Here is a 13105-nt window from a genome sequence, read left to right on the forward strand (position 1 = left end):
CGTAATATTACTTAACGTCAGTGTATATAACGTTATACGATATATCGTAATACTACATAACGCCATACGTTATAACGTAATACTACTTAACGTCATAGTATATAGCGTTATACGTTATATCGTAATACTACATAACGTCATACGTTGTAACGTAATACTACATAACCTCATACGTTATATCGTAATATTACTTAACGTCGTAGTATTTAACGTTATACGTTATAACGGAATACTACATAACGTCATACGTAAGAACGTCACACTACATAACGTTACACGTTATAACGTCATAGTATATAACCTTATACGTTATAACGTAATACAACATAACGTCATACGTTATAACGTAGTACTACTTAACGTCATAGTATACAACGTTATACGTTATATCGTAATACTACATAACGACATGCGTAATTTCGTCACACTACATAACGCTACACGTTATAACGTCATGGTATATAACGTTATACGTTATATAGTAATACTACATAACGTCATACCTTATAACATAACACTACATAACGTTATACTTTATATCGTAATACTACATAACATCATACGTTATAACGTAATACTACATAACGTTATACGTTATATCGTAATAATACTTAACGTCATAGTATATAACGTTTTACGTTATACCGTAATACTACATAACGTCATACGTAATAACGTCACACTAAATAACGTTACACGCTATAACATCATAGTTTATAACGTTATACGTTATATTGTAATATCACATAACGTCATACGTTATAACGTAGTACTACTTAACGTCATAGTATATAACGTTATACGCTATATCGTAAAACTACATAACGTCGTGCGTTATAACGTAATACTACATAACGTAATACGTTATATCGTAATATTACTTAACGTCATAGTATATAACGTTATACGTTATAACGTAATACTATATAACGTCATGCGTAATTTCGTCACACTACATAACGCTACACGTTATAACGTCATGGTATATAACGTTATACGTTATATAGTAATACTACATAACGTCATACGTTATAACGTAATACTACATAACGTTACACGCTATAACGTCATAGTATATAACGTTATACGTTATATTGTAATATCACATAACGTCATACGTTATAACGTAGTACTACTTAACGTCATAGTATATAACGTTATACGTTATATCGTAATACTACATAACGTCATACGTTATAACCTAATACTACATAGCGTCATACGTTATATTGTAATATTACTTAACGTCGTAGTATATAACGTTATACGTTATAACGTAATACTACATAACGTCATACGTAAGAACGTCACACTACATAACGTTGCACATTATAACGTCATAGTATATAACGTTAAACGTTGTAACGTAATACTACATAACGTCGTACGTAATAATGTCATACTACATAACGTTACACGTTATAACGTCATAGTATATAACCTTATACGTTATAACGTGATGCTACATAACGCCATACGTTATAACGTAATACTACTTAACGTCATAGTATATAGCGTTATACGTTATATCGTAATACTACATAACGCCATACGTTATAACGTAATACTACATAGCGTCATACGTTATATCGTAATATTACTTAACGTCGTAGTATATAACGTTATACGTTATAACGTAATACTACATAACGTCATACGTAAGAACGTCACACTACATAACGTTACACGTTATAACGTCATAGTATATAACCTTATACGTTATAACGTAATACAACATAACGTCATACGTTATAACGTAGTACTACTTAACGTCATAGTATACAACGTTATACGTTATATCGTAATACTACATAACGTCATACGTTATAACCTAATACCACATAACGTCATACGTTATATCGTAATATTACTTAACGTCGTAGTATATAACGTTATACGCTATAACGTAATACTACATAACGTCATACGTAAGAACGTCACACTACATAACGTTGCACATTATAACGTCATAGTATATAACGTTAAACGTTGTAACGTAATACTACATAACGTCATACGTAATAATGTCATACTACATAACGTTACACGTTATAACGTCATAGTATATAACCTTATACGTTATAACGTGATACTACATAACGCCATACGTTATAACGTAGTACTACTTAACGTCATAGTATATAACGTTATACGTTATATCGTCATAGTATATAACGTTATGCGCTATATCGTAAAACTACATAACGTCATGTGTTATAACGTAGTACTACATAACGTAATACGTTAAATCGTAATATTACTTAACGTCATAGTATATAACGTTACACGTTATAACGTAATATTACATAACGTCATACGTAAGAACGTCACACTACATAACGTTGCACATTATAACGTCATAGTATATAACGTTAAACGTTGTAACGTAATACTACATAACGTCATACGTAATAATGTCACACTACATAACGTTACACGTTATAACGTCATAGTATATAACCTTATACGTTATAACGTAATACAACATAACGTCATACGTTATAACGTAGTACTACTTAACGTCATACGTCATAACGTAGTACTACTTAACGTCATAGTATATAACGTTATACGTTATATCGTAATACTACATAACGTCACACGTTATATCGTAATATTACTTAACGTCATAGTATATAACGTTATACGTTATAACGTAATACTATATAACGTCATGCGTAATTTCGTCACACTACATAACGCTACACGTTATAACGTCACGGTATATAACGTTATACGTTATATAGTAATACTACATAACGTCATACCTTATAACATAACACTACATAACGTTATACGTTATATCGTAATACTACGTAACGTCTTACGTTATAACGTAATACTACATAACGTCATACGTTATAACATAATGCTACTTAACGTCATAGTATATAACGTTTTGCGTTATAACGTAATACTACATAACGTCATACGTTATAACGTAGTACTACTTAACGTCATACGTCATAACGTAGTACTACTTAACGTCATAGTATATAACGTTATACGTTATATCGTAATACTACATAACGTCACACGTTATATCGTAATATTACTTAACGTCATAGTATATAACGTTATACGTATTAACATAAAGGTACATAACGTTATAAGTTATAACGTAATACTCAATAACGTCATACGTTATAACGTCACACTACATAGCGTTACACGTTATAACGTCATAGTATATAAAGTTATACGTTTTAACGAAATGCTCCATAGAGTCATACGTAATAACGTCACACTACATAACGTTACACGTTATAACGTCATAGTATATAACGTTAAACGTCATAACGTAATACTACATAACGCCATACGTTATATCGTAATATTACTTAACGTCATAGTATATAACGTTATACGTTTTAACATAAAGCTACATAACGTTATAAGTTATAACGTAATACTAAATAACGTCATACGTTATAACGTCACACTACATAGCGTTACACATTATAACGGCATAGTATTTAAAGTTATACGTTATAGCGTAATACTACATAACGTCATTCGTTATATCGTAATATTACTTAACGTCATAGTATATAACGTAATACGTTATATCGTAATACTACATAACGTCATACGTTGTAACGTAATACTACATAACCTCATACGTTATATCGTAACATTACTTAACGTCATATTATATAACGTCATACGTTATAACGTAAGGCTACATAACGTTAAGCGTTGTAACGTAATACTACATAACGTCATACGTTATATCGTAATATTACTTAACGTCATAGTATATAACGTAATACGTTATATCGTAATACTACATAACGTCATACGTTATATCGTAATACTACATAACGTCACACGTTATATCGTAACATTACTTAACGTCATATTATATAACGTTATACGTTATAACGTAGTACTACATATCGTCGTAAGTTATATCGTAATACGACATAACCTCATACGTCATAACGTAGTAGTACTTAACGTCATAGTATATAACGTTATACGTTATATCGTAATACTACATAACGTTATGCGTAGCAACGTAAGACTACATAACGTTACACGTTATAACGTCATAGTATATAATGTTATACGTTATAACGTAATACTACATAACGTCATACCTTATAACGTAATACTACATAACGTCATACGTTATATCGTAATATTACTTAACGTCATAGTATATAACGTTATACGTTATAACTTAAGGCTACATAACGTTATGCGTTGTAACGTAAGACTACATAACGTTACACGTTATAACGTCATAGTATATAACGTTATACTTTATAACGTCATAGTGTATAACGCTATACGTTATAACGTAATACTTCATAACATCATACGTCATAAAGTAGTACTACTTAATGTCATAGTATATAACGTTAAACGTCATAACGTAATACTACATAACGTCATACGTTATATCGTAATATTACTTAACGTCATAGTATATAACGTCATACGTTTTAACATAAAGGTACATAACGTTATAAGTTATAACGTAATACTAAATAACTTCATACGTTATAACGTCACACTACATAGCTTTACACGTTATGACGGCATAGTATATAAAGTTATACGTTATAGCGTAATACTACATAACGTCATGCGTTATATCGTAATATTACTTAACGTCATAGTATATAACGTAATACGTTATATCGTAATACTACATAACGTCATACGTTATAACGTAATACTACATAACGTCATACTTTATATCGTAATATTACTTAACGTCATAGTATATAACGTTATACGTTATAACGTAAGGCTACATAACGTTATGCGTTGTAACGCAATACTACATAACGTCATACGTTATATCGTAATATTACTTACGGTCATAGTATACAACGTTATACGTTATATCGTAATACTACATAACGTCACACGTTATATTGTAACATTACTTAACGTCATATTATATAACGTTATACGTTATAACGTAAGGCTACATAACGTTAAGCGTTGTAACGTAAGATTACGTAACACTACACGTTATAACGTCACAGTATATAACGTTATACGTCATAACGTAATACTACATAACGTCATACGTTATATCGTAATATTACTTAACGTCATACGTTAGAACGTAATACTACATAATGTTATACGTTATATCGTAATACTACATAACGTCATATGTTATAACCTAATACTACATAACGTCATACGTTATAACCTAATACTACATAACGTCATACGTTATATCGTAATATTACTTAACGTCATAGTATATAACGTTATACGTTATAACGTAATACTACATAACGTCATACGTTATATCGTAATATTACTTAACGTCATAGTATATAACGTTATACGTTTTAACATAAAGCTACATAACGTTATAAGTTATAACGTAATACTAAATAACTTCATACGTTATAACGTCACACTACATAGCTTTACACGTTATAACGGCATAGTATATAAAGTTATACGTTATAGCGTAATACTACATAACGTCATACGTTATATCGTAATATTACTTAAAGTCATAGTATATTACGTTATACGTTATAACGTAGTACTACATATCGTCGTAAGTTATATCGTAATACGACATAACGTCATACGTCATAACGTAGTAGTACTTAACGTCATAGTATATAACGTTATACGTTATTTCGTAATACCACATAACGTTATGCGTTGCAACGTAAGACTACATAACGTTACACGTTATAACGTCATAGTATATAATGTTATACGTTCTAACGTAATACCACATGACTTCACACCTTATAACGTAATACTACATAACGTCATACGTTATATCGTAATATTACTTAACGTCATAGTATATAACGTCATACCTTATAACGTAATACTACATAACGCCATACGTTATATCGTAATATTACTTAACGTCATAGTATATAACGTTATACGTTTTAACGTAATGCTCCATAGAGTCATACGTAATAACGTAGAACTACATAACGTTACACCTTATAACGTCATAGTATATAACGTTATACGTCATAACGTAATACTACATAACGTCATACGTTATATCGTAATATTACTTAACGTCATAGTATATAACGTTATACGTTTTAACGTAATGCTCCATAGAGTCATACGTAATAACGTAGAACTACATAACGTTAAACCTTATAACGTCATAGTATATAACCTTATACGTTATTACGTAATACTACATAACGCCATACGTTATAACGTAGTACTACTTAACGTCATAGTATATAACGTTATACGTTATATCGTAATACTACATAACGTCTTACGTTATATCGTAATCTTACTTAATGTCATAGTATATAACGTTATACGTTATATCGTAATACTACGTAACGTCTTACGTTATAACGTAATACTACATAACGTCATACGTTATAACGTAATGCTACTTAATGTCATATTATATAACGTTATACGTCATATCGTAATACTACATAACGTCATACGTTATAACGTAATACTACATGACGTCATACGTTATAACGTAGTGCTACTTAACGTCATAGTATATAACGTTTTACGTTATACCGTAATACTACATAACGTCATACGTAAGAACGTCACACTACATAACGTTACACTTTATGACGTCATAGTAAATAACGTTATACGTTATAACGTAATACCACATAACGTCATACGTTATAACGTAGTACTACTTAACGTCATAGTATATAACGTTATACGTTATATCGTAATACTACATAACGTCATACGTTATAACGTAATACCACATAACGTCATACGTTATATCGTAATATTACTTAACGTCATAGTATATAACGTTATACGTTATAACGTAATATTACATAACGTCATACGTTATATCGTAATATTACTTAACGTCGTAGTATATAGCGTTATACGTTATATCGTCATAGTATATAACGTTATACGCTATATCATAAAACTACATAACGTCTTACGTTATATCGTAATCTTACTTAGTGTCATAGTGTATAACGTTATACGTTATATCGTAATACTACATAACGTCATACGTTATAACGTAATACCACATAACGTCATACGATATAACGTAGTACTACTTAACGTCATAGTACATAACGTTATACGTTATATCGTAATACTACATAACATCATACGTTATAACGTAAGGCTACATAACGTTATGCGTTGTAACGCAATACTACATAACGTCATACGTTATATCGTAATATTACTTACGGTCATAGTATACAACGTTATACGTTATATCGTAATACTACATAACGTCACACGTTATATTGTAACATTACTTAACGTCATATTATATAACGTTATACGTTATAACGTAAGGCTACATAACGTTAAGCGTTGTAACGTAAGATTACGTAACACTACACGTTATAACGTCACAGTATATAACGTTATACGTCATAACGTAATACTACATAACGTCATACGTTATATCGTAATATTACTTAACGTCATAGTATATAACGTTATACGTTTTAACATAAAGCTACATAACGTTATAAGTTATAACGTAATACTAAATAACTTCATACGTTATAACGTCACACTACATAGCTTTACACGTTATAACGGCATAGTATATAAAGTTATACGTTATAGCGTAAAACTACATAACGTCATACGTTATATCGTAATATTACTTAAAGTCATAGTATATTACGTTATACGTTATAACGTAGTACTACATATCGTCGTAAGTTATATCGTAATACGACATAACGTCATACGTCATAACGTAGTAGTACTTAACGTCATAGTATATAACGTTATACGTTATTTCGTAATACCACATAACGTTATGCGTTGCAACGTAAGACTACATAACGTTACACGTTATAACGTCATAGTATATAATGTTATACGTTATAACGTAATACCACATGACTTCACACCTTATAACGTAATACTACATAACGTCATACGTTATATCGTAATATTACTTAACGTCATAGTATATAACGTCATACCTTATAACGTAATACTACATAACGCCATACGTTATATCGTAATATTACTTAACGTCATAGTATATAACGTTATACGTTTTAACGTAATGCTCCATAGAGTCATACGTAATAACGTAGAACTACATAACATTACACCTTATAACGTCATAGTATATAACGTTATACGTCATAACGTAATACTACATAACGTCATACGTTATATCGTAATATTACTTAACGTCATAGTATATAACGTTATACGTTTTAACGTAATGCTCCATAGAGTCATACGTAATAACGTAGAACTACATAACGTTACACCTTATAACGTCATGGTATATAACGTTAAACGTTATATAGTAATACTACATAACGTCATACGTTATAACGTAATATTACTTAACGTCAGTGTATATAACGTTATACGATATATCGTAATACTACATAACGCCATACGTTATAACGTAATACTACTTAACGTCATAGTATATAGCGTTATACGTTATATCGTAATACTACATAACGTCATTCGTTATAACGTAATATTACTTAACGTCAGTGTATATAACGTTATACGATATATCGTAATACTACATAACGCCATACGTTATAACGTAATACTACTTAACGTCATAGTATATAGCGTTATACGTTATATCGTAATACTACATAACGTCATACGTTATAACGTAATACTACTTAACGTCATAGTATATAACGTTTTGCGTTATAACGTAATACTACCTAACGTCATACGTTATAACGTAGTACTACTTAACGTCATAGTATATAACGTTATACGTTATATCGTAATACTACATAACGTCATACGTTATAACGTAATATTACTTAACGTCAGTGTATATAACGTTATACGATATATCGTAATACTACATAACGCCATACGTTATAACGTAATACTACTTAACGTCATAGTATATAGCGTTATACGTTATATCGTAATACTACATAACGTCATACGTTGTAACGTAATACTACATAACCTCATACGTTATATCGTAATATTACTTAACGTCGTAGTATTTAACGTTATACGTTATAACGGAATACTACATAACGTCATACGTAAGAACGTCACACTACATAACGTTACACGTTATAACGTCATAGTATATAAACTTATACGTTATAACGTAATACAACATAACGTCATACGTTATAACGTAGTACTACTTAACGTCATAGTATACAACGTTATACGTTATATCGTAATACTACATAACGACATGCGTAATTTCGTCACACTACATAACGCTACACGTTATAACGTCATGGTATATAACGTTATACGTTATATAGTAATACTACATAACGTCATACCTTATAACATAACACTACATAACGTTATACTTTATATCGTAATACTACATAACATCATACGTTATAACGTAATACTACATAACGTTATACGTTATATCGTAATAATACTTAACGTCATAGTATATAACGTTTTACGTTATACCGTAATACTACATAACGTCATACGTAATAACGTCACACTAAATAACGTTACACGCTATAACATCATAGTTTATAACGTTATACGTTATATTGTAATATCACATAACGTCATACGTTATAACGTAGTACTACTTAACGTCATAGTATATAACGTTATACGCTATATCGTAAAACTACATAACGTCGTGCGTTATAACGTAATACTACATAACGTAATACGTTATATCGTAATATTACTTAACGTCATAGTATATAACGTTATACGTTATAACGTAATACTATATAACGTCATGCGTAATTTCGTCACACTACATAACGCTACACGTTATAACGTCATGGTATATAACGTTATACGTTATATAGTAATACTACATAACGTCATACCTTATAACATAACACTACATAACGTTATACGTTATATCGTAATACTACGTAACGTCTTACGTTATAACGTAATACTACATAACGTCATACGTTATAACATAATGCTACTTAACGTCATAGTATATAACGTTTTGCGTTATAACGTAATACTACATAACGTCATACGTTATAACGTAGTACTACTTAACGTCATACGTCATAACGTAGTACTACTTAACGTCATAGTATATAACGTTATACGTTATATCGTAATATTACATAACGTCACACGTTATATCGTAATATTACTTAACGTCATAGTATATAACGTTATACGTATTAACATAAAGGTACATAACGTTATAAGTTATAACGTAATACTCAATAACGTCATACGTTATAACGTCACACTACATAGCGTTACACGTTATAACGTCATAGTATATAAAGTTATACGTTTTAACGAAATGCTCCATAGAGTCATACGTAATAACGTCACACTACATAACGTTACACGTTATAACGTCATAGTATATAACGTTAAACGTCATAACGTAATACTACATAACGCCATACGTTATATCGTAATATTACTTAACGTCATAGTATATAACGTTATACGTTTTAACATAAAGCTACATAACGTTATAAGTTATAACGTAATACTAAATAACGTCATACGTTATAACGTCACACTACATAGCGTTACACATTATAACGGCATAGTATATAAAGTTATACGTTATAGCGTAATACTACATAACGTCATTCGTTATATCGTAATATTACTTAACGTCATAGTATATAACGTAATACGTTATATCGTAATACTACATAACGTCGTACGTTGTAACGTAATACTACATAACCTCATACGTTATATCGTAACATTACTTAACGTCATATTATATAACGTCATACGTTATAACGTAAGGCTACATAACGTTAAGCGTTGTAACGTAATACTACATAACGTCATACGTTATATCGTAATATTACTTAACGTCATAGTATATAACGTAATACGTTATATCGTAATACTACATAACGTCATACGTTATATCGTAATACTACATAACGTCACACGTTATATCGTAACATTACTTAACGTCATATTATATAACGTTATACGTTATAACGTAGTACTACGTATCGTCGTAAGTTATATCGTAATACGACATAACGTCATACGTCATAACGTAGTAGTACTTAACGTCATAGTATATAACGTTATACGTTATATCGTAATACTACATAACGTTATGCGTAGCAACGTAAGACTACATAACGTTACACGTTATAACGTCATAGTATATAATGTTATACGTTATAACGTAATACTACATAACGTCATACCTTATAACGTAATACTACATAACGTCATACGTTATATCGTAATATTACTTAACGTCATAGTATATATCGTTATACGTTATAACTTAAGGCTACATAACGTTATGCGTTGTAACGTAAGACTACATAACGTTACACGTTATAACGTCATAGTATATAACGTTATACTTTATAACGTCATAGTGTATAACGCTATACGTTATAACGTAATACTTCATAACATCATACGTCATAAAGTAGTACTACTTAATGTCATAGTATATAACGTTATACGTTATATCGTAATACTACATAACGTCACACGTTCTATCGTAATATTTCTTAACGTCATAGTATATAACGTTATACGTTTTAACATAAAGCTACATAACGTTATAAGTTATAACGTAATACTAAATAACGTCATACGTTATAACGTCACACTACATAGCGTTACACGTTATAACGGCATCGTATATAAAGTTATACGTTATAGCGTAATACTACATAACGTCGTTCGTTATGCCGTAATATTACTTAACGTCATAGTATATAACGTAATACGTTATATCGTAATACTACATAACGTCATACGTTATAACGTAATACTACATAACGTCATACTTTATATCGTAATATTACTTAACGTCATAGTATATAACGTTATACGTTATAACGTAAGGCTACATAACGTTATGCGTTGTAACGAAATACTACATAACGTCATACGTTATATCGTAACATTACTTAACGTCATATTATATAACGTTATACGTTATAACGTAAGGCTACATAACGTTAAGCGTTGTAACGTAATACTACATAACGTCATACGTTATATCGTAATATTACTTAAGGTCATAGTATACAACGTTATACGTTATATCGTAATACTATATAACGTCACACGTTATATCGTAACATTACTTAACGTCATATTATATAACGTTATACGTTATAACGTAAGGCTACATAACGTTAAGCGTTGTAACGTAAGATTACGTAACACTACACGTTATAACGTCACAGTATATAACGTTATACGTCATAACGTAATACTACATAACGTCATACGTTATATCGTAATATTACTTAACGTCATAGTATATTACGTTATACGTTATAACGTAGTACTACATATCGTCGTAAGTTATATCGTAATGCGACATAACGTCATACGTCGTAACGTAGTAGTACTTAACGTCATAGTATATAACGTTATACGTTATATCGTAATACTACATAACGTTATGCGTTGCAACGTAAGACTACATAACGTTACACGTTATAACGTCATAGTATATAATGTTATACGTTATAGAGTAATACTACATAACGTTACACGTTATAACGTCATAGTATATAATGTTATACGTTATAACGTAATACTACAGAACGTCATACCTTATAACCTAATACTACATAACGTCATACGTTATATCGTAATATTACTTAACGTCATAGTATATAACGTTATACGTTATAACTTAAGGCTACATAACGTTATGCGTTGTAACGTAAGACTACATAACGTTACACGTTATAATTTCATAGTATATAACGTTATTCTTTATAACGTCATAGTGTATAACGTTATACGTTATAACGTAATACTTCATAACATCATACGTCATAAAGTAGTACTACTTAATGTCATAGTATATAACGTTATATGTTATATCGTAATACTACATAACGTCACACGTTATATCGTAACATTTCTTAACGTCATAGTATATAACGTTATACGTTTTAACATAAAGCTTCATAACGTTATAAGTTATAACGTAATACTAAATAACGTCATACGATATTACGTCACACTACAAAGCGTTAAACTTTATAACGGCATAGTATATAAAGTTATACGTCATAACGTAATACTACATAACGTCATACGTTATATCGTAATATTACTTAAAGTCATAGTATATTACGTTATACGTTATAACGTAGTACTACATATCGTCGTAAGTTATATCGTAATACGACATAACGTCATACGTCATAACGTAGTAGTA

Source organism: Bombus terrestris, chromosome 1 (assembly GCF_910591885.1).
Source record: "Bombus terrestris chromosome 1, iyBomTerr1.2, whole genome shotgun sequence".
Lineage (NCBI taxonomy): Eukaryota > Metazoa > Arthropoda > Insecta > Hymenoptera > Apidae > Bombus > Bombus terrestris.